We start from the raw sequence: 22,112 nt of genomic DNA, 5'->3' as shown, positions 1-22,112 counted from the left end.
GGTTGGACAGTTATTACCAGGACACAGAAACAGGAGCACATGGGCAGGCAATATTACAACTGCAGCAACCTTTACTAAAAACACAGGAGCAGCTTGAAATCCCAAAGCCTTCTTCTCTTTGGACACCTGGCTGCATCTGTGCCAGCAAGATTCCAAACTCAAACAGCAGCAATTCAACTTTCCCTCTTGCAATCAGTGCCTGAAAAACTCATTTTTGATCCAACACAACAAGCAGCTGTGCCATGAAATTCATTCCAGTATAGCTCAAAGAGATACCTAATGACCCTTTGGAATGTACTATCAATACACCCAACCTAGAGAGGTGGTGGTGGGGGGGAGAGGCTACAGTTTGAGTGTAGAATGTGTGGTTATCACAATATGGTCAGAAACAGACATCTCTACATTTACTTTTATATTAGGGCTGCAGTCCTATGCACTCTTACCTGGGAGCATGCACTTAACACAGTGGGACGTATTTCCAAGTAACCCAGCCTGGGACTTCTTGTGAACATGCAGTATATAAATCTTTTAAATAAAATAATTAATACATAATAAACACACATAGGATTGTGTTGCCTTATTATTATTTCTATGCAAGGCTGTTGAAAATCACGTGCAGGTAACAACATTTCTTTTTTTTAGCCAACTTTCCAGTAGGCTTATGAGATCACCAGGCATTCTGTGTGTGTGTCTGTGTGTCCCTCCCGCCACCAACTTCGCATCGCCTGGACCAATATGAACTAAATAAGGTACAGTTGTAGGGACACATAGGGACACCTCAATGATGTAGTTTGTGATTATGTCATCCACCCCAATCCAAGATGGTGGATGCATACACTTATGAGGTGCAAGTGGGCTAACTTGTGAACTGCCTAACTGATCTGAAGACTGTCTAACTGCTTTGGACCAAATTTGCTACTTTTGTAGGGTGACACACAGGGATACCTCAGTGGTGTAGTTTGTAATGATGTCATCAATCCAAGATGGCAGATGCATGAACATTTGAGGTTCAAGAGATCTAGCTTGTGGACCTCAATTTGAACCAAATTTAGTCCAGTTGTAGAGACAGAGAAAGGAAAGTAGGCTGATTAGTTCTTTCTAGAACAACTTGTTTTAAGTGTTGGTGGTTTATTGTCACATTGCCTATCTTCAAGCTTATAATTCCAAAACAGCTTGTCAAGTTTTATGGTTGGCATTTGGCAGCTTCTGCCAATATTTGGTTTACTTCTGCATATGATTCGTGGTTGAGAAACAGTTTCTAAACCTTTCCTTCTTTCCATATATCTGAAGTTAATTGAAGTTCAAATGCTAGAGTGGGTGTTTGTCATTTCTTCTGTAATGATTATATGTCAGCAATTACTACAGGCACCAATTGTTGCAGTGTGAAGACCTTTCCAGTTGCAGCTGGCAGCTGATGACAGCATGGCCATACCAAACATGATATCAAATGTTTGTGGACTGAACAATTCATTATGCTAAACTATACATTGCAAAAGATTCTTCAGAAGGAAGGCAGAGATTCAATTGCTGTAAATTTGTTGAGAAACTACAGAGAAGACTTTTGAAGACTATTTATCCTTTCTTCAAAGGTTTTCTTATCCTTTTAATCCCTTGTTCCTGGATTATGTTCTTTGGCCTTTCATTTTCAACAAAAAACAAATTTGGAGAGGAGACATAAATGAAGATATTGTTTGTAGTCTTCACTTTTTATTTAGTAATTTGTACAATAAAATTAAAATAAGAGGAAATGTAAAAAGGAAGTCTATAAATGCCCAAAGCAAAATACATTTTGAAGTATTCCAATAATTACCGATAAACTTAACTTTAGGGAGAAAACATCTATTTACCATGCAAACTGCTATACTTTAAATGGAACTAGGAACACTGAATTGTAGCCATGTAAACTGCAGTTCAACAATTGGATATGAATTTCACATTATGCTAATGATGTGCCTCTGCAGCCTGTTGGATCTCATATTTGCCCCACCTTTCTTTGCATCTCTAGGGATACGTCTAACTTACTCCATTAAGGACAATGACAAGCTTTCCATTAATCTTAACAATATAGGATCAGAGTTCCACAATAAGTATTAGACCTGTAATGTCCTTGCCATGTTTTATTTAAATGCAAATTTGGAGAATTTGCATAGGGGAAATGTGTTCTGGTGTTCTATAATCTCTGTTTTAACCTTTCTCTAAACATCTAGATATCCTTGATTTTTCCTCTATCTCTCACTGCATAATTAGATTACTTTGTTTTGTCTGTTTCTTTGTTCAAATACATGGAACAAGAATAATGATGAGTGGTTTAACTCCAGCACTGAAACGGTCATCAGAGGCTATCAGATGACAGAATGGTATTAATTCTAATTGCCCAAGTGGTCATAAATAAAGCCCTGATTGGTCATTCTTGTACCTGGATACAGTGTACTAGGGGTGTGCATGAATTGTTCGATGCCAAACTGGTTCACCTTGAACCAGGCTGTTTAGGCGGCTCAATCGCAAACCAAAGGTTTGGGTGGACCAGTTCAGCATTGAAAGGACAGCAGTGGGTGGTGGTGAGAGATATAGTTTAAAATTCTTACCGGCCTGGTATGGCTGCAGGCACCGCCGCTTGCCCCCCTGGTGCAGCCCAAGCACACGGCGATCTCCCTTCAGCAAGCTGCCCACTTGGCAGTGGCATGATTCTGGTCTCCATGGATGCACGGAGGCCATGCAAATGGCCTCCCCACATCCACAGAGGCTAGAACTGCACCACCGCTGCATGGGTGGCTTACTGAAAGTAAATCACCACAAGCTTGGGCTGTGCTGGGGGTGGGGAGTGTCAGCGCTGACAGCCATGCTGGGCTGGTAAGCACTTTAAACTATTCTCTCATCACCCCCCGCCCCAGAATATTTTAGAGGATTTCTCCACACCTTTACTTTTAAAGGGGAATCCACACTGGATTCCCCTTAACAAGTATAGTCACTCAAACCTCCAAACTGGTTTGGTCAAATGGACCACATCGGCTGGTTGGTTCGACTGAACCAGTTCAGGGACAGCCGGTTCATTTTGAATTCGGCCCCAATTCAAACCAAACTATTATCTTAGGTTCATACACACCTCTACAGTATAGTCAGGTAAACCCAGGAGTGCACCTGAGTGGCCAGTAAGTCCTGTTCCCCCTACATCATGCCAGTGCTCTGTAGTTACATTCCTGAGTACAACACTTGAGTACAACACTTGAGTAGTACAACAGTTGCTTGAGTACAACACTTGTCCGAAGATGGAAAAGCTATACCTAGAAAAAAATGATGCACATAATCTGGAATGTTGTACTCTCTGCATACAGCATTTCCTCTGCAGACAAATGAATCAGGTGTGTGTGTATGCTCTGGAGCAAGTGGGCATGGGGCAAGCCAGATGTCTGCCTTTCCCTCTGTACCTGCATACTGTATTGTACAGTGCACTTAGGTTCAAGAACTGAACAGGACTTTCACATGCCCATTTTAAGGTAATTGTAGGGAAGTAACTTGCCTAGGGAGCAAGAGGTTGCTGGTTTGAATCCTCGCTAGTATGTTCCTCAGACTATGGGAAACTCCTATATCAGGCAGCAGCGATATAGGAAGATACTGGAAGGCATCATCTCATACTGCTCAGGAGACAGCAATGGTAAACCCCTCCTTTATTCTACCAAAGAAAACCACATGGCTTGGTGGTCGCCAGGAGTTGACATCAACTCGACAGCACAACTTTTCCTTTACTTTAATATAGATATATGAGTGATTGCTGAGTTTGTGCTAAAGTGGTCATCTTGCTTCACCATAAGAATAGACGATAGGTTTTCACATTTTAGTTCAACTCACTTTTAGAAGATTTACAAGGGTTTAGTTATTTGAGCTGCAATCCTATGTAAAGTTACCTGGGAGTAAGTCAAACTTTGATCAGAGGCCATGAACTAGATGATCTCCTCAGTCATGGAGTAGCTACCAGAATGGGACTGATGAAAGCAGTGGGAGAAATAGAAGGAATGTTTGGGGACCAGTGTTGTTTTCTCTAATTTTTTCTTTTATGTGTGGAATGAGTTTTGTTCTGGGCAGCCGTATCAAGGCAGTGTGTGCACACATGCATTCAGAGTGGGTCCTACCTTATTAAGCCTGAGTGGGATATAAAATTAACTGAGCAGACCAAAATGTATGAGAGCACACACATGCACACACCTCAGAGGGAATACTATTGGGAACATTGGCCTACTCAAGGGGGACCCTGTGGCATAAATTTCATGGATGATTGATTTCATGGATGACATTTTAGTACATGGCACATTATTAGAAGAGCATGATAAAACTCTAACCCTCATCCTAAATCTGATCCAGGAGTCTGGACTTAAACTAAACAAAGAAAAATGTATTTTTCACCAAACTGATATAGAGTTCTTCCTAGGACAAGTGATTACAGAACAGGGTGTGAAGCTCCCCCCTGAAAAAATAAAAGCCATTAGAAACTTAAACGGACCTATAAACATCACTGAATTGAGACACTTTCTAGGAATGGTGAATTATCTCAGTCGATACTCATAGGATCTTTCCATAGGACACAGCAACTAAATCTGCTACTGTGATCCAATACATCCTGGAGTTGGGAGCCACTTTTATGAAAATAAAGGACATGATCTCAAATTCCCCAGTTTTACACCTCTATGATCCTAACAAGTCTACAATGGTTAGTGCTGATGCAAGCAGTTATGGAGGAGGTGATGTTCTACTCCAATTACATGGGTCAGAGTGGATGTTGGTCGCATTCTGCTCTAGTACTCATACAGAAACAGAACAACCTTATGCACAGATAGAAAAAGAATGCCTAGCCAGTGTCTGGGCATGCAAAATCTTCTGCAGATATTTGTGAGGTCTACTATCCTTCAGATTTATCACTGACCACAAACCCTTGGTGACCCTAATAAAGGGGAAAGTTTACAATCAAGCACCATTTCAATGTCAATGTCTTTTGATAAGAATGATGAGGTTCAACCCAAGAGCTGAATATGTTCCAGAGAAAAAGCTGGTACTTGCAGACGCCTTATCACATAGTACCATACAGAAGGAAAACTCCTATGACCTAGAGGGGGAAGTACAAGCTTATGTTGATACAGTACACATCTTCATGGAAACATCCGACAAGCGACAGATGTTGCTTCAGATCAGAACAGCTACTCAACATGATCTAGAACTTCAAGAAGTCTTACAGTATATCAGAAATGGGTGGCCTGAATATATCAGAGCTATCTAAGTGATACTTTTGTGAACATGACCAGCTTAGTGAATCAGATGGACTAATAACAAAAGGAAATCATATTGTTGTGCCACAAATGATGAGAAAAGAAATTCTAGACCTTATTCACCAAGGCCATCGGGGCTTAACCAAATGCCATGAGCATGCCAAGCAGACGGTATGGTGGCCCAGTATTGGAAATAACTTAAAGACTCATCTTGCAATCATTGCAGAAAGAATAGACCAACTCAATGGAAAGAGCCTTTAATTGAGGAGCAATGATGGCGTTCCGAAGAGAAGCACCTGGCTAACACTCCAGGCATTTTGACTCTCATTGGGTCCAATTATCTCACATCATTATGATGGAGATCGGATTGCATGCAGGGCTTTTTTCCTGGGGCGGGGGGGGGAGTCTGGGGAGCTTTCCCTGGACGAACCCCTGGAATAAATCTTTCTGCTTAAGCAACAGGCTGAATGGAAGAGGCAAATTTCATCAAAGCTGATGAAGGGATGACCTCGCAACTAATCTATCCATTTTCTCTTTCCTAATTAATCTCTGAGACAACTACAGCTGGGAGTATGCAAGATCTCTGGTATTCTAACTTTGCACTTTTGAACCTCTTATTGACCTTCCTAGCAGCAATTATGGAATGATTTACAGTATTAAGAAGAGGGCTGGTTGAAGAGGATGTTGACAGATGAGATTTTACTGCTTGGGTGTCTTTTCTCCTTTGCAGAGCCTACTGCCTGTACTTTTATTAGCTTAATTTTCACCTAGAAGATTGTAATTTTTATTTTAAACTTTGACTTCTTCACTGCACTAGAATTTCGGCGTTGACAACATATTTTATGGCTGGTAACCAAACTTTCTGTTTTCTGTCTCACACTTCTGAACTTTTACGAGAACCTTCCTTATTTTATGAAAATCCTTTTTGATTTTTGGAATCATCATTCAACATTGCAAGCCTTTGAAATTTAACATTAGAAAGTGGAAAGAATAAACTGGAATGAAACGGGAGACTTAAGACTTTTCACATTTCCCCATGAGTAAGCTTTTGTATGGAGTAAGTTCCGGCTTATTATGTCTCTGGCAGAATACCTTATCTTTGGCCCAAGAACGTTCTCAAAATTCCTCAAGCCTCTTACATATTAACCCTTTACTGGATTTCTTCTGGGTATCTTTACTGTTTTGTTTTGATGCAGTGTAAGAAATACCTGGGAATCAAATGATATTTTTTTTTTCCTTTCTCCTTTTTTTTTTCACATTTAATGAGATTCTTGATTTCCTTTGATTTGCTTCAAGATAAAAATGTATTAAAATGTATTGAAGTAATTAGGTTGAAACTATAAGGATTTTTTCTTTCTTTCTTCTCATTGTATTCTCTGTGATGTTATTTCCAAAAATATAACAGAGGTTAGGGAAACTAGTTTAAACATTTTTACATGTAAGCATTCATACATATTATAATTGCTGATGTAATGTTGTCCTGTATATGTAATTAGTTTTTGCTAATTGAGGAATTGCTTTTATATTCCCTGTCACTTAATAGCTTTAACCAAAAATTTTGTGAAGAGGGAAATCTTTAAATTTAAAGCTCAATTTCTTATATCATGGGTAAAATTTGAAATATAATTTGATGGTATTGTGAAAGATTGTGGTAATGCAAATTTTATTTGGTCTTTAAAATGATGAGAGTCTCAGTTAGTTATTTTACTTTATCTGTCTTATTGTCTATCCTTCTTATTTTCTATCTTTTTTTGTTTTTGTTTTTGTACAATAGGTTTTGGATATCAGTCATGAATATCTGTTAAATTGTCATATAATTGGTGTGTAAGGGCTGGGAAATCCATCATGGCTTTGTGTGTTTTTTAAAAAGAAAAATTTACATTTAAATTTTATGTTTTTGTGAGGTTGGCATCTTCTCTTTCTATGAGCAATCTTTTTTTCCATTCTAATTTTCTGACATTTGGGGGAGTCAGAGTAGAGGTTCAAAAATTATTCTTCCAATCCTCTTATATACTAGAATTTAGACTTATTCTGATCTTTTTGGTTTTAATGATATTTTTACAGTGGAGAGCAGAAATGTTTTCTTGCATTTCTGTTTTTCCCCCTTTGTGTTGTCATGGGCTTCTATGGAGGTAATGGTGCAGTGTTTTGCAGGGATGAGAGCCAACATGAAGTGATAATAGAGATATGCTGAAGATCTTGCTGCATGATTTGGCGTGGAGCTTTATATTTTGGCTGGTTATTGTTCTGCTTTGATGGACACTTCTAGGTATTCTGCTGGTGACATAACAACTATATTTTTATTTTGGAGTTCCTGTCTAGAATTTATGGCGTTTTTGTGTCTGTATGAAACTAATAGCTTTCATAAGTCAGGTAACAACCAATGGAACCTTCATTTTTTGTCTATATAACTTAACATTGAAACCCGGATCAGGAATTTTTTCCATACCTTCTTATCTGTTAAGATAGGTTTATTGAGTTCATAGTTCTTTACAGGAGAAGCTTTTTTTGTTGTTGTTGTTCTTGTATTAGTGGGTAAGGTTGTTAAATGACATTAAATATTTTTGGGTTTCGTATAGATTTTCTTAGATTTTATCCATCTAGCAGCAGAACAAACTGTATTATTCAGTATTCTGCCTAGAATTATTTTATCAATATTTCTACATTGAAGAGGATTTGGGACCTTATCTTGAAAATGCATCTGGATAATTTTTATACAGGTTTTGAATTAAAAGAAGGATGAAATTTATGTAGGATAATTATATTAATTGATTTTATGGATTTCAGGGAGTTTCACTTATGAAGGTTTTATTTTTTGTTGAGTTTGAATTTTTCTCTGGCTATTTATAAATTTTTATTGATATAATATTAATTAATAATATGCTTATTAATACTTTTTGAGCTTGTGGATATGGGATGGGACCCTTACTGCGGATGTTTTGCTCTGTGCCCGAATCAACTACAATATTCCTGTATATGTTTTTTTTGTTCGTTTTGGCTTTCCCCTCTCTATATTGTTTAACTGCTGGATGCTCAATTGGTTTTGAGGTTTGAAATTTTACTGATGGTAACACTGAGGCCCATGTTAACATTTCCTACTATATAATTATATACACATATCTATAAATATATATAATTACTATTTGTATCTTGCATATAGAGGAGGTTCTTATGATGGATATGTTTTTGTTTGTAATCATGTATGACTCTCAGAGATGTAACCTTTTCTGTTTTTACTTATATTACTAATAAATGAACTATAAATATTGAAAAAAACAAAGAAAGAGCCTTTAATTACCACATCCTTGCCTACTAGATCTTGGAAGAAGCTTGCAGCAAGCCTGTATGGATTTCAAGGCTGACACTATTTGGTCATCATAGACTATTTTTCCAGATATATTGAGATACTTTCCTTGTCCACTATCATGTGCCACAGTGTCATTACACAACTGAAAAACACCTTTGCCTGTTTTGGCATTCCAGAAAATCTCATGACAGACAATGCATCCCAGTTTACAGCAGCAGAATTCAAGCTCTTTTGCATGTCATTTAACTTTAACCATGGTGCTATGAGTCCTCACTAACCTCAGACAAATGGGAAAGCGGAGAGGGCAGTACAGACTGCTAAGAAAATGTTGTGCCATGATGATCCACATCTTGCTTTCTTGAGCTACAGATCCACATCATTGATAGCTACTGGATATAGCCCTGCAGAACTGTTAATGGGCAGACAAATCAGAACACCTGTTCCAACCCTAGAGGAAAATCTGGCTCCAGAATGGTCTGATCTGCACAAAGTTGCATTTTCAGATCGCAAGGCCAAGGACAGCTATGGGCATTTCTACAATAGGTGACATTCAGTACAACTGCAACCACACTTAGAGCATGGCAACAGAGTATATATAAAATTTTATTTATTTATTTAACATATTTTTATACTGCCCAAACTCTGGGCGGTTTACAACAAGATAAAAACAAAAGTAAAACATTAGTTAAAAACAAAAACAAGAATTTTTTAAAAAAGAAATTTAAAATGCAGCAATTTAAAATTTTAAAACAATATTCTATAAACATTAAAACAATCCAAACAATATTATTTAAAAGCCTGGGTGAACAGATGCATCTTTAAATACTTTTAAAAAGTTGTCAGAGATGGGGAGGCTCTTATTTTAACATGATGGTGAAAAGTTATGGCAAACTCCTGATACAATTGTAGGAAGGAGAGACAAACCCAGATTGTGTTTGGTCCAGACGGATAGTGGAATATATAACAGAAATCGTAGAAATCTTGTCATACCTAAGAATGAACAGCCTTCTGATGAGGAAACAGCACCTGCTACCCCAGTTCTTGTACAGAGCCTGTGCTGGGGCCAGCCACCAATAAGACAATGATACCAGTACTCAGCTCACTACTTGGTCCGGTTGAATTATCCGGAAACCTTTGAGATTTTGAGATGAGTTATGGACCTACAAATTGCCAAATGTTCAGACGTGCTGTCCAATAATAACAACTGTTGGTTTAAGAAAGTGGGGGGAGTTAGTGTGGAAACGTATCATAATATGTCCAGCCAGCGTGTGGCACTAGCATTTGCTAGTAGTGATCCTAACTGAAGGAAGAGTCCCTTCATACTTCCTGCCTGTACTTGTTGAACTTGTCTCTTCCTGTAACACAATACATAGGTATTCCCTGTAATGGCTGCCTTCTTCTGAACTCTCATGACAGGATGTACCTACAATCATGGAATTAGAGTTTCAGCCCTAAACATTCATACAAAAATGTGCTGTTTTAATCATTCTGTTCTTTTTTCTTCTATCTGAATTGACTGTTGATACTGTACTTGTTCATATCAATGTACTGCCACCATTAAAAAAGAAAGCCAAACCCAATGCCTTGGGGTACTCCTAATGATGAGGTTTGCTAAATGGCGGTGGGGGGGAGTGCTACTTCTATTCTACTCTGTTTGCTGTGTCATCTTCACACATGGCTTATAACCTGATTTACCAAAATGTTTCATAGAGGTGAGGCTTTCCACTATGTGAAGATGAAATTGGTTACAGTTGATGTGCATCCTTTCCACCACTTACAAGTTAGCCAACTGCTTTTGGATATTGCCTTATTTTCCAAGCATTAATTACTATAGGGATAAAGTACTCCACTTGTTAGGCTGCTGACTTGTTGGAAATGATTTTAATTTCATGGAGGCTTTGTCATTTTTTTTAACTTCTTGTAATTTCATTTTAGCCACCTCTGCTCATGGCAAATAACATTTTAAAAAGAGAACAATTTTAAAAGGAGACCACAAATGCAATGATAATGCTCTTGATGGGTAGCCTTCTTTTGCGGAGGATTTCTAAAGAGTCATGTTGGAAATATATGGTAATCCAAAGCAGTTATTGTACTGTTTGTTCTATTAAACTAGTGCAGCTTGCTTAAAGGGAGTGTGAAAGAAAAGAACCTTTGATGAAGAATACGTAAGAGGCTGGAAAGGCCATGTGGATCCAATCATGTACAAGCTGATACAGTCAAAGAAGAATGATCAGAAGTGGTTACATAAATTGAAGGGCTTGTTTGGAGGCCACTATACAATGTCTTATTGTATAGTGCATAAGGTCTGATACAGCTTGTTCAACTAGGAGTGTTTCTGCAAGTTTCCCCATTCATGACAATGGAGAAACCTGCAGAAATGCTTCTTCTTCAGTTGCTCTTCCAAAATAGTATCAGGGCTGCCTTTTAAAACCTGGACCAGCCCTGGGGTGCAGGATTATGGCTCCATAAAGCTGCATGTTATGTTAGCCAACATATATAAAAAAAACCAAAAAGACAATAAAAAATAAAACAGCAGCACAGAAATGAAAAATTAAAATATCAAAACACAAGGCTAAAAGTCTTCCAGAATACAAACTGTACATATTAGCTAAGAGTCTACAAACAGCCAGGGAGGGAGCCAGATGACAATTCTGAGATAGAGACAGGGCCTTTTCGGTTGGGCCCCCTAAACTTTGGAACTCCCTCTACATCTTTTTAGAGAGGCTTTTAAATGTCCTATCTGCTGCTTATATCTGGTAGGTTTTGTTTTTTGTTTTTAGCTTTTGTCTTATAACTTTTAATTTGAAACATAAAAGTTGTAACTTTTAAATGTGGTTTTAGCTTGATCTTTTGTTTAATTTTATTAATTTTTATTGTTTTATATTGTATGTATTTTCTTAATGTTGTGAGCCACCCCAAGCAGTAGTGCTCCAGAGGGAAAGTGTATTATAGAAAGATAGATAGATATTCTCAGGAAGAGAACTCTACAAGTTTGGTGTGGCCACTAGCAAAGGCTTGCTACTGGGGGAACCATGCATTTTTGCCAATGGTGGGCACAAGCTTGTGGGATTTGGAGCCAGACTGGATGTATTGTCCGAACTGGTCTACAAAGTAGTGCCTTTAAAAGTGTGTAGCCTTGGGTGGGTAATGTCCAGTATTATATATTACTAAAACCTACCCAACATATTTCCAAAATCAGCATAGATTTTACATAAGAGCTTAATGTTAGAAATAGGGAGGAAATGAAGCTGGTTCTTCAGATCAGGCAGGTTCATGGTAAGATTGAATCTGTTGCTAGGCTGTGCCATTTCAGATTGCAGCTGGGGGATAGGTGTGACTATCCCCACCTTGTAAATACTCATTTCCCCAAAGGTTAGCATGTTGGCATGATGGGTTAGCCTTTTGTCTGACATTCTAGTGTTGTGAGTGAAAGGAGTTGGTTTATATGGGAGGAACATTTAAACATGACAGTCAGGAGTGGTACAGACCATGAATCGAGATTCTTCTCCTTACTGATTCTGTTCGTGCCACTCCCTGAGCCCTTGCTGATAGGAAGATTATAGTCCTATTCAGACTTTTTTTTTAAAGGGCTGTACATGATTACATCACTGAAAGCAGGTCAGAAGTCCCGCCCTGGTGTGTCACTCCCCCCCCCCCACTGAGCTGCTCATGGTTATGGTGTTGTTCATCTAAAGAGACAAACACCATAAACATGATGGCAGGCACTTCTGTTATTGGTGGCCTGGGTTGCCCCAAGCTGTTGATTATGGAAGCACTCGCCATCACAATTACAGCCTTTGTCTCTTCAGACTAATGCTGCTGTAACTGTGGGTGGAGGGGATTACTGACACACAGGGCATGGACTTCCAACCCACTTTTGGCACTGTAATCATGTACAGTCCTATCTTTTTTAAAATAGTGTTTGAATAAGGCTTTTGTCATGTGGTTGCCTAGAAGGATGGCTACAAGTTAGAGGAGTTACTCAGCTGCTGCCCCTGAGCTCAATGCAGAATAAAGCCTTCACATTCAAACATGATTAAGGCTGCTTAGTAACTATGAGTAAGTTCATCTGCGTGTGTTTCCAACAAGTGTGAAATCTCTCCTTTTAAATTTGCTTAGCCTGCACCTGACCCTTAAAAATGTAATTTTAGTTACAACGGCAAAGTATGTTTCATGCTGTATAGAGTCATATGAGGAAAAAAATTATCCCTTGGTAAAATAGAGCTGAAGGATTTCTACAAAACCCTTCATAAAAATGTAATGTTAAAAATTAATTTCTTATTACACATTCACATGGTTTAATTATTCTGTGATTCTCAGCTATGAATGTTTTAGTTCCTGATAATTGTTAATTTATGAATATATTCAGTATTGATTTTAGAGCTGAGATATTTAAACATCATCACCTTTTCCTCCAGATTTGATACTTACCAGGCTTAAAATGAGAAACTTAAATTAACTCCCTTTCCATTTTGGTTTAGGATTTACTCAGTCAGAATAATTTCATTAAAATCTAAAATGATCCTCATAAATGCATAAGGGCAGGCAGATTATTTTTCTAACACATAATGTAGTCATTGTAGCCATGAAGTGGTGGTTTTAATATTTTTGTATGCAAAACTGCATAGGTTTTGTATTCTGATGGTAGATAGTGATAGGTAAATAAACGAGTGGGTTATTTCTATGAAAATTAATTAGCTCACAATTAACATTTTAGTAGGTCTTATAATATTGAAACCTAGCCTGTTCTCTCAAGGTAAATGGGTAGAGATTGAATAAGTGCAAAGCACATAGGTTTATAGAAATATGAGAGATATTTCTAAAAAAACCCTGCTAACTTGGCAAAGAGGCACCTTTTAATGTGGTGATTCTCTTTATTTAGCAGGGGGAGAGTAACTGGCCCTATCCACCCCCAGCACAGTACCTCCAGTGACTGATGCTGGTGTCTATCCTGTTTCTTTTTAGATTGTGAGCCCTCTGTGGACAGGGATCCATCTTATTTATTTATTATTTCTCTATGTAAACTGCCCTGAGCCATTTTTGGAAGGGCGGTATAGCAATCGAATCAATAATAAATAAATAAATAAATAAATAAATAAATAAATAAATAAATAATCTATTCTATAAAAGAATAGCAAATTTAGCCGTGTAGACAAGGGTGATTACTGTTCCTTAAAATATACATTTATTATGTACTCAGAATTCTCAAGTTCTGGAATGTTAGTAAAGAGAATTCTATAACTGAACCAAATGCAAAATACAACTCCCCACCCCTCCCTAGGTTTATAGCTCTGCAGTAAATAGATACATGAAAGCTGCTAATAGCTGATTAATGCATGACTTATAATTCTCACCTAAAGAAACCAATTGGATCACAGGCAGTAGCCTTATCTCTCCAGGAAGTATGCAGTACACCGTTACTAACTTGCAGGCACTTTAAAATGACGAAAGCACTACAGATATTATGCTAAATATAAGCAATATATAATGGTTGCTATCCAGACTAACACTGTACAGCTGGAACAGCATTTTCTGTCAGGTTATGTCCCCTGCGCCCCCAACATGTTTTTCCTTCTGTGCCTCAAGTGTGCCATTCTGCCAGTGTGACATTCGTCTGACAATAATATACTGTACATCCTGTCTAAAAGCGGATTGTCAGATACATATAATTACTTTGATCCAACAAGGTTGAGCCTTGGTAACAGACTTATATATAAGCATCTGCTGCTGAACTGAGAACTTTATGTGCAAAGAAGTATTTCTGGGGCTGTATCTTTATGTCTGGGCTCTATTCAGTTCCCAATACTCTGCTTTGATGGACATTTGGAGCTTCTGCATACATAGACTGTCATTGACTTCAGTGGGAGACAGACAGGGATCAAGAGATTCTTTGATCCCTCAGCAGCTTTCAGTACCATCCAATTCAGTGTCCTTTTGAATTGCTGGAATGGATTGTGGGTGAGAGGCATTGCTTCATGTTTTATCATTGATCTTGCTTGTGATCCTCCTTAAAGGGCCTGCTGAGCAGAAAAGAAGGCTAGGATGTCTGTGTACACACGTGTGTAATACATTTCTTATTGATTGGAGACTTAATTCTGTGCATGAAGGAATTTATGGGTACAACTTCCACTGAAATGAATGGTACATCCTTTACAGGTATGGGAATTCTATGGAACCTCTGCAGCTTTAGCCCATCAGCTGTAGCCCTTAATTCTTCTTATCTGTTTTGACTTCTGGGACACCACTGTAACTTCAATAAGCTTAATTGTATTGGTCATAATGCTGGCAATGCTTTGCTACTTAGCAAGGGGTGGGGAGAAGACTGAACCTTGAAATATCAGTATCAGTCCAGAAATAACTTTATAAGAGGCAATTACTGCTAGTTATTGATTTGAAACTTCAGGGAAATGCAATAATTTTCTGTTTTCAGCAGCAAAAGATCATTATGTTAGACACAGAAATTCATACTAATAATGTGAATAAAGAACCCTTCGTTTAACACTAAAGGAAGTCCAAATGTTGCACTGAATTGTAAATAAGAGGAATTCATTGAGCCCCCTAGCTGGATGCATCCATATTTATCCACACAGTTGTACATAAATGTAACAGAATGCCTTAGGTTTCAATTGACCTAGAAACAACCCTAATTTGCATGCATATTTAATGAAATAAGAGTAGCATCAACGTTCATAGCTTATTTTTATATAAAAATAAATTGAAATGACATTAACTTTCTGAAGCAATGCTGTACGAATGAAGGGATTCATAGTTAGAGTTCATAGATTAGGATTTGGATGATGTATTACTTGTGAGTGTGTTAACACAGCAAAATTACAACAGTGAGTTTTCTCTTTTTTTCTCGTTTAAAATTTGATATAGATTCACCAAATCTATATGAAATACCAGGGAAATGTGATCTTGTATATGCTGTGCGGGAACATTTGTAGACTCTCTTCTTTATTTACCATCTTGTTAAATTAGTTTCCAGCCCTCCAGTATACATTAGTTCACATGTATATACTTTGTTAAGCTAATGAAGTAGGCTCTTTCCTCTGAAGGCTTATGACATAAAAAGACACTAAAAAACATGACAATCATTTTAGGTGCATGAATATAGAAGCTTTTATCTCCAATTGTCTCTGGTTATTTTTAGTGTAAGTTTATTCATGCCTTTTCTCTCTACATTGAATTCCAAGCAGACCTATCAATTTACTCTGTTTAGTTTGTTATGGTGAGAAGGTTATGGAAGACCTTTTCTCTGTTTTCTAACTACGGATACTCCCAATCTACATCAACATACTTTGAAGTGTTTTCTGCACCTTCCTTTACTTAGGTCTCTCAGAAATGGAAGAAAACCTATTATTTCTCTATCAGTGTTGCCTATCACAATCTTGTTCATGGGTCCTTTATGTGCTTGCCATGAGCCCTTCATTCCTTGTAACTTTAAACTAGATAGAGAACGCTGGAACAACCTAACACTGAAAAAGCAGCTGGAATATAGCTTGTGGGTAGAAATGCTATTGGAATATATTGAAAGGCTTTGGATTGGATCCAGAATTAAGCTTGCACAATGGCACTTTTGCAAGGGATCCTTCCCACCTCTTCTTCTCCATTGCATCCATCCAATAAGCCACTCCTGAGTATCAGGGACCCTTGGGAATAGTGTGGAATGCAGCACAGGGGACTGCAGGGTGTGAGGAGAATTGTCAGGTGTTAGCACATTCTCTAAGTTTTTCTCCATTCATGGAAAGCACCTGGATTTCAGGAATTCTCTCCAGAGGTGGCATCAAAGGTCAGTCAAGCCAGGTACTGGCCTGAGGGTCCATGGTTGACCCCCAAAGCCTATAAGAGAGATACTAGCAACACCAATGAGAGTCTTGTGCTGCCATTACCTTGTCCTCTTCATTCGTATTGACAAATTGGTATGTTCCCAGGGAAGTGGGTGGGAATGGGTGGGATGGGTGAGTGGGAATGGGAGGGTGAGAATGGGTGGGTGGGAGGCAGTGGTTCCTCTAATTTTTTCCATCTCTGTCTGTGTGGAAAGAGTTGTTCTGGGTGGCAGTACCAAGGCATTGTGTGCACATATGCATTCAGAGTGGGGCCTTCCTAATTCAACCTGAGTGGGATCTAAAACTAACTGAGCAGACATCAGAAAACTTGTGAGCGGGCACACGTGTCCACGCCTTAGAGGGAACAGTGGTGGGAGGTGGCATAAGAGACCCATGATAGCACTGTCTTCTTCTTCCCTTCTAATCAACAAATGTGATTTTCCCCCAGAAGGCCCTCTGGGCAAAAAGCCCATTCACCAATGAGGGGAGCAAGAGGAGCAACTAGCAACACCACAGGACATCAGTGGAGGCTCTTCTTTCTCCGTATCTGTGGGTATCCCTCCTCCTCCCCCCATCATTCAAGTGTAAGAAGAGGAAATGCAGTCATCTCCACTGATAAAAATGGGGGAAGGGGAGGAGCTGCTGCTAAGGGAATAATTGTCAGCTCCTCCTCCTCCTCCCACCTTCCATTGATGTGGAAGTAGCAGTTCTTCCTGCTCTTGCACTGTTCTTTTCTATCCAGTAATCTTTTGTTGTTGTTGTTTAGACCTTTGTCCCAGTTGGGATCTTGTAGTGTGTGTGTGTGTGTGTGTGTGTGTATGTATGAAGTCAGAAAGGAAAAGGAAGGAAAAGGAAAAGGAGAAAATGGAGTTGTTTCTGAATAAAATCTTTGTTAAATCTACATAAGATTACTTTGTGAGGGAAGCAGCTATAATACATACTCTTAGAGGGCGAAGAGCTGCTGCCCCCACCACGTTAATGGGGAAAATGAAAGTGGAATGTTCACACTCCCATTAAAGCTATCCCTGTTCATTCATTCACTATTGCATGAGCACAAGTCAAGATCTAACTGTGATGTTTTGGCGAAGAGTACTGCAAGCAAAGTTCTACAGAACATAATTTATTATTCAAAAACACAACACAAAAGACCAAGAAGGGCTGTGTCAGGGTCGGGTAGTACTCTTCTGAACAAAGGAAGCCCCAACAGGACAAATCTAACAAAAAGCAAACTATATCGGGCAGCAGTGATATAGGAAGATGCTGAAAGACATCATCTCATACCGCATGGGAGATGGCAATGGATCAATGGATGACACACTTTACCTTTATAGAGCAATGTCCCTAGAGGTTGTTCACATTATTAACCCATTAACCCCACTAACCTATTACCTAATTCTAGAAGGGTGTCTTTTTTTTTTTAAGTGTTCAGCTGGACTGGGGGGGTTAGGACAGGAATAAATACAATAAATACTTATCTTACTAAAACAAACCTACATCCAGACAAGCACACATACAAATGTATAGAGCTTCCAAAGCAGGTTGCATAGAGACAGGCTACTGATCCTTTAAAGTGTGAGGGTGCAAAGGATTCAGATATAACAGAAGGGGACAAAGCACAACCACATAAAGAGCAGACAGAAGGCTGTGCCAGCTGGTCAAAGACTAAAAAGAAAGATAGCATACACCAGGTAAGAGATTCAGCATATAGGTGCTTATATGCCAATGCCAGAAGCCTCTGAGCCAAGATGGGTGAGCTGGAGTGCTTGGTTGCTAGCACTGTTATGCCTGGATATAAACTCTATAGAAAGGACAGGGAGGAGTGCTTTGGAGGTGGAGTAGCACTGTATGTTAGAGAAGGGATAGAATCTAACAAGGTAGAAAACCTAGGAGGACCGGAGTCCTCCACAGAAACCCTGTGGGTGACAATACAAGGTCTGAAAGGAAATGTGCTACTGGGGACTTGCTATCGCCCTCTGGATCAAAACACTGACAGTGACTGGGAGTTGCAGTGGGAAATCAGGGAGGTGTCAAGGAGAGGCAGGGAAGTAATAATGAGCGACTTCAATTACCAACACATAGACTGGGTCAATTCACAGTCAGGTAATGACAAAGAGGTCAAATGTCTAGATACGCTGAATGGCTGTGCTGTAGAACAGTTGGTCTTGGAAACAACCAGAGAGAAAGTGACCTTGGACTTAATCCTGAGTGGCACCCAGGACTTGGTGCGTGATGTCAGTGTCATCGACCCTTTAGGGAACAGTAAAAATAGTGCAATCAAATTCAGCATTCATGCGGGGAGAGAATCACCAAGGAAGTCTAACACAGACATTTTGAATTTCAGAAGAGGAAACTTCTCCAAAATGAGGAGTATGGTGAAAAGAAAGCTGAAAGGGGAAATCAGGAGAGTCACTTCTCTCCAGAATGCATGGAGTTTACTCAAAATCACAATATTAGAAGCCCGGTTAGATTGTATACCCCAAAGGAGGAAAGGTAGCACTAAGTCCAGGAGGATGCCAGCATGGCTAACAGGTAAAGTCAAGGAAGCCATAAAAGGGAAGAAGACTTCCTTCTGAAATTGGAAGGCCTGTCCAAATGAGGAGAACAGAAAGGAACACAAACTCTGGCAAAAGAAATGCAAAGTGATAATCAGGGTTAAATACATCAGTCTTTAAATACATCAGAAGCTGGAAACCTGCCAGGGAGGCAGTTGGACCATTAGACAATGAGGGAGTGAAGGGGTTGTTAAAGAGGATATGGAGGTTGCAGAGAAGGTAAATGAGTTCTTTGCATCCATCTTCATGACAGAGGATACTGAGCATATTCCTGTTCCTGAACCAGGCTTTTCGGGGATGGAGGCGAAAGAACTGAGTCAGATAGAAGTGACAAGAGATGATGTTCTAAATTTTCTGGGAAAAATAAAAACTAGCAAATCACCAGGGCCAGATGACATCCATCCAAGAGTCCTCAAAGAACTCAAATGTGAAATTGCCAACCTCCTTGCTAAAATATGTAACTTTTCCCTGCACTCGGGCTCTGTACTGGAGGACTGGAAAGTAGTAAATGTAATACCAATTTCCAAAAAAGGTTCCAGGGGTGTTCTGGCTGGTTTGCTTAATGTCAGTTCCAGGAAAATTGATGGAAAACATCCTCAAGGATAAAATTGTAAAGCACCTAGAAGAACAGGCCCTGATGGGAGTGAACCAGCAAGCCTTCTGCAAAGGGAAATCTTGCCTCACAAACCTTTTGGAGTTCTTTGAGAGTGTCAACAAGTGTGTGGATCAAGGTGATCCAGCTGACATAGTATACCTGGACTTCCAAAAAGCTTTCGAAAAAGTTCCTTATCTGAGCTGTTGGTGACTGACCAGGAGAGGGATCTTGGGGTAGTGGTGGACAGCTCATTGAAAGTGTCAACTCAATGTGCGGCAACTGTGAAAAAGGCCAATTCCAAGCTAGGGATCATTAGGAAGGGGATTGACAATAAAATGGCTAATATTTTAATGCCCTTGTACAAATCTATGGTGTGGCCACACTTGGGTACTGCGTACAATTCTGGTCACAATATCTAAAGAAGGACATTGTAGAACTGGAAAAGGTGCAGAAGAGGGCAACCAAGATGATCAGAGGCCTAGAGCACCTTTCTTATGAGGCAAGGCTACAACACCTGGGACTATTTAGTTTAGAAAAAAAGATGACTGCGGGGAGACATGATAGAGGTCTATAAAATCAAGCATGGTATGGAGGAAATGAATCGAGAGAAATTCTTCTCCCTCTCACATAACACTAGAACCAGGGGTCATCCCATGAAATTGATTGCCAGGAAATTTAGGACCAACAAACAAAGGTACTTTCCCACACAATGCAACATCAACTTGTGGAATTCTCTGCCACAAAATGTGGTGACAGACAACAACCTGGATGGCTTTAAGAGAGGTTTGGATAACTTCATGGAATAGCGAACTATCATTGGCTACTAGTTGGAGGGCTATAGGCCACCTCCAACCTCAGAGGCAGGATGCCTCTGAATACCAGTTGCAGGGAGTAACAGCAGGAGAGAGGGCATGCCCTCAACTCCTGCCTGTAGGCTTCCAGTGGCATCTGGTGGGCCACTGTGTGAAACAGGATGCTGGACTAGATGGGCCTTGGGCCTGATCCAGCAGGGCTGTTCTTATGATCTACTCCTATCCCAGCAAAGATGTGAGTGGGGATCTAGCCAGAGAATTAGCTACTGAGAAGCAAAACAAAATCACTCCTCCTACAAATATATGGCTGATTAATTCCCAGTTTAGGTCAGCCTGCCTGTACACTGCTAGCTGACTCCAAAGAACAATGCATGTCACTAGGCCCTATAAAGCCTTATGCCTGAACCTTACAATTCGGTCTGAGCAACTTGACCCTTGTGTGACAACCACTGCCTTAGCTCCTGATTCCCTATCCTTGATTGCTGCTCCAAACTTGACCCCTGTGTGCCTTTATCTATATTCCCGCTTCTGCTCTCCCAGTGGTGATGGCAAGGCTAGCTTATTGCATGCCAACCCAAACTTTGAATAGATATAAGCCCTCTTAAGATGATATAAGCATGAGTGGTGCCCACACTTACAGCTGCAAATGCAGGGAGGAATTACCACCCCACCACTCTCACTCACCCCCTCTTGCCTGGCAAACATGCTTAGGGTGCAGTTTGTCTGAAGAAGAAAGCGCTGTAAGCGTGTCCTCTGCCAATTCTGTGAGCAGCAACCTGGAACTATTTCTTCATCCATTTTTAAAGTTCTTCCAGTTCAGTCGATGAGTGTATAATTGACTGAACTAGGTATTTAACTATCACAAGGCCAATGTCCATACCACAAGAATGCACATAGATTCTTTTATGAGTAATTTGCCTGAAGTTAAGTGGCCAATGTGACTTCATTAGCTGGAGATTACCGGGAACAAATTCTGTATTCTACTGGTCTTTTCATTCATGTATTATGTTTTGATAACTTTATTGAATTCTGCTTTGATGAAAGTTTAATCAAAGTACTTTTCTGTTGAAGGGAAGCATGTAATTAGAAGACAAAAACATTTTTTGTATTCCATTCACACACAATTTTCTGATTCTCGGTGTTCGGATTTTGCATTTTTAATAAGATCTTGTTTTAGTTAATTATTTATAGAGGATGCCATGTATTTTTAAGAGCAGAAAATTAGTCTTCACATTTTGATGTCAAATCACATTATTGCCAAGTGATATCAATTAGAATTTGACCTTGATGATAAACAAAAGTTAAGAATTATTTGCTTTGGGATTTTTATTCACCTTTCAAATATCTGGAACTTAAACATAACAAGTTTTATTATGCAAGCCTGAATCAAGCTGCTCAGCATATAGAAAGAGCTGTCTGATTTAATCTTTAAAGATTGGAGTCTTAAATGAAGCAGAACCCTTTGCTTTCTGCTAACAAAAGCATTGATGAGTACGTAATTTCAATTACTTGTTTCTTGCCGTCATCATGGAAAGGAAAATAAGAATAAGTAGGTGAATATCTTTGAAGTCATATTTCCTTGAAATAGAATCTCTGTTGTAGTTCAGTTTTCATATAGAAAAAATATATACTATGTCTGGTGTTGTTTATTTTTTCTACCTACATTTCCATCTCCTTTTAAATAGCAGGATAAGCTATGAGCAATTTTGTTGTGCTTTATGGCTGTTGCATTGACTCTGCTCTCTTCTCTGTAGTTTTAAGT

General features: G+C 39.2%; 1 pseudogene; it reads left to right on the top strand.

The window, feature by feature from the left end:
- The first annotated feature begins 4,993 nt into the window (after positions 1-4,993).
- LOC128350579 (uncharacterized) overlaps positions 4,994-22,112 on the top strand; it is a 41,426-nt pseudogene continuing 24,307 nt past the window's right edge.

Source organism: Hemicordylus capensis, chromosome 3 (assembly GCF_027244095.1).
Source record: "Hemicordylus capensis ecotype Gifberg chromosome 3, rHemCap1.1.pri, whole genome shotgun sequence".
NCBI classification, from domain to species: Eukaryota; Metazoa; Chordata; class Lepidosauria; order Squamata; family Cordylidae; genus Hemicordylus; species Hemicordylus capensis.
This window is presented reverse-complemented; position numbering and strand designations above follow the sequence as displayed.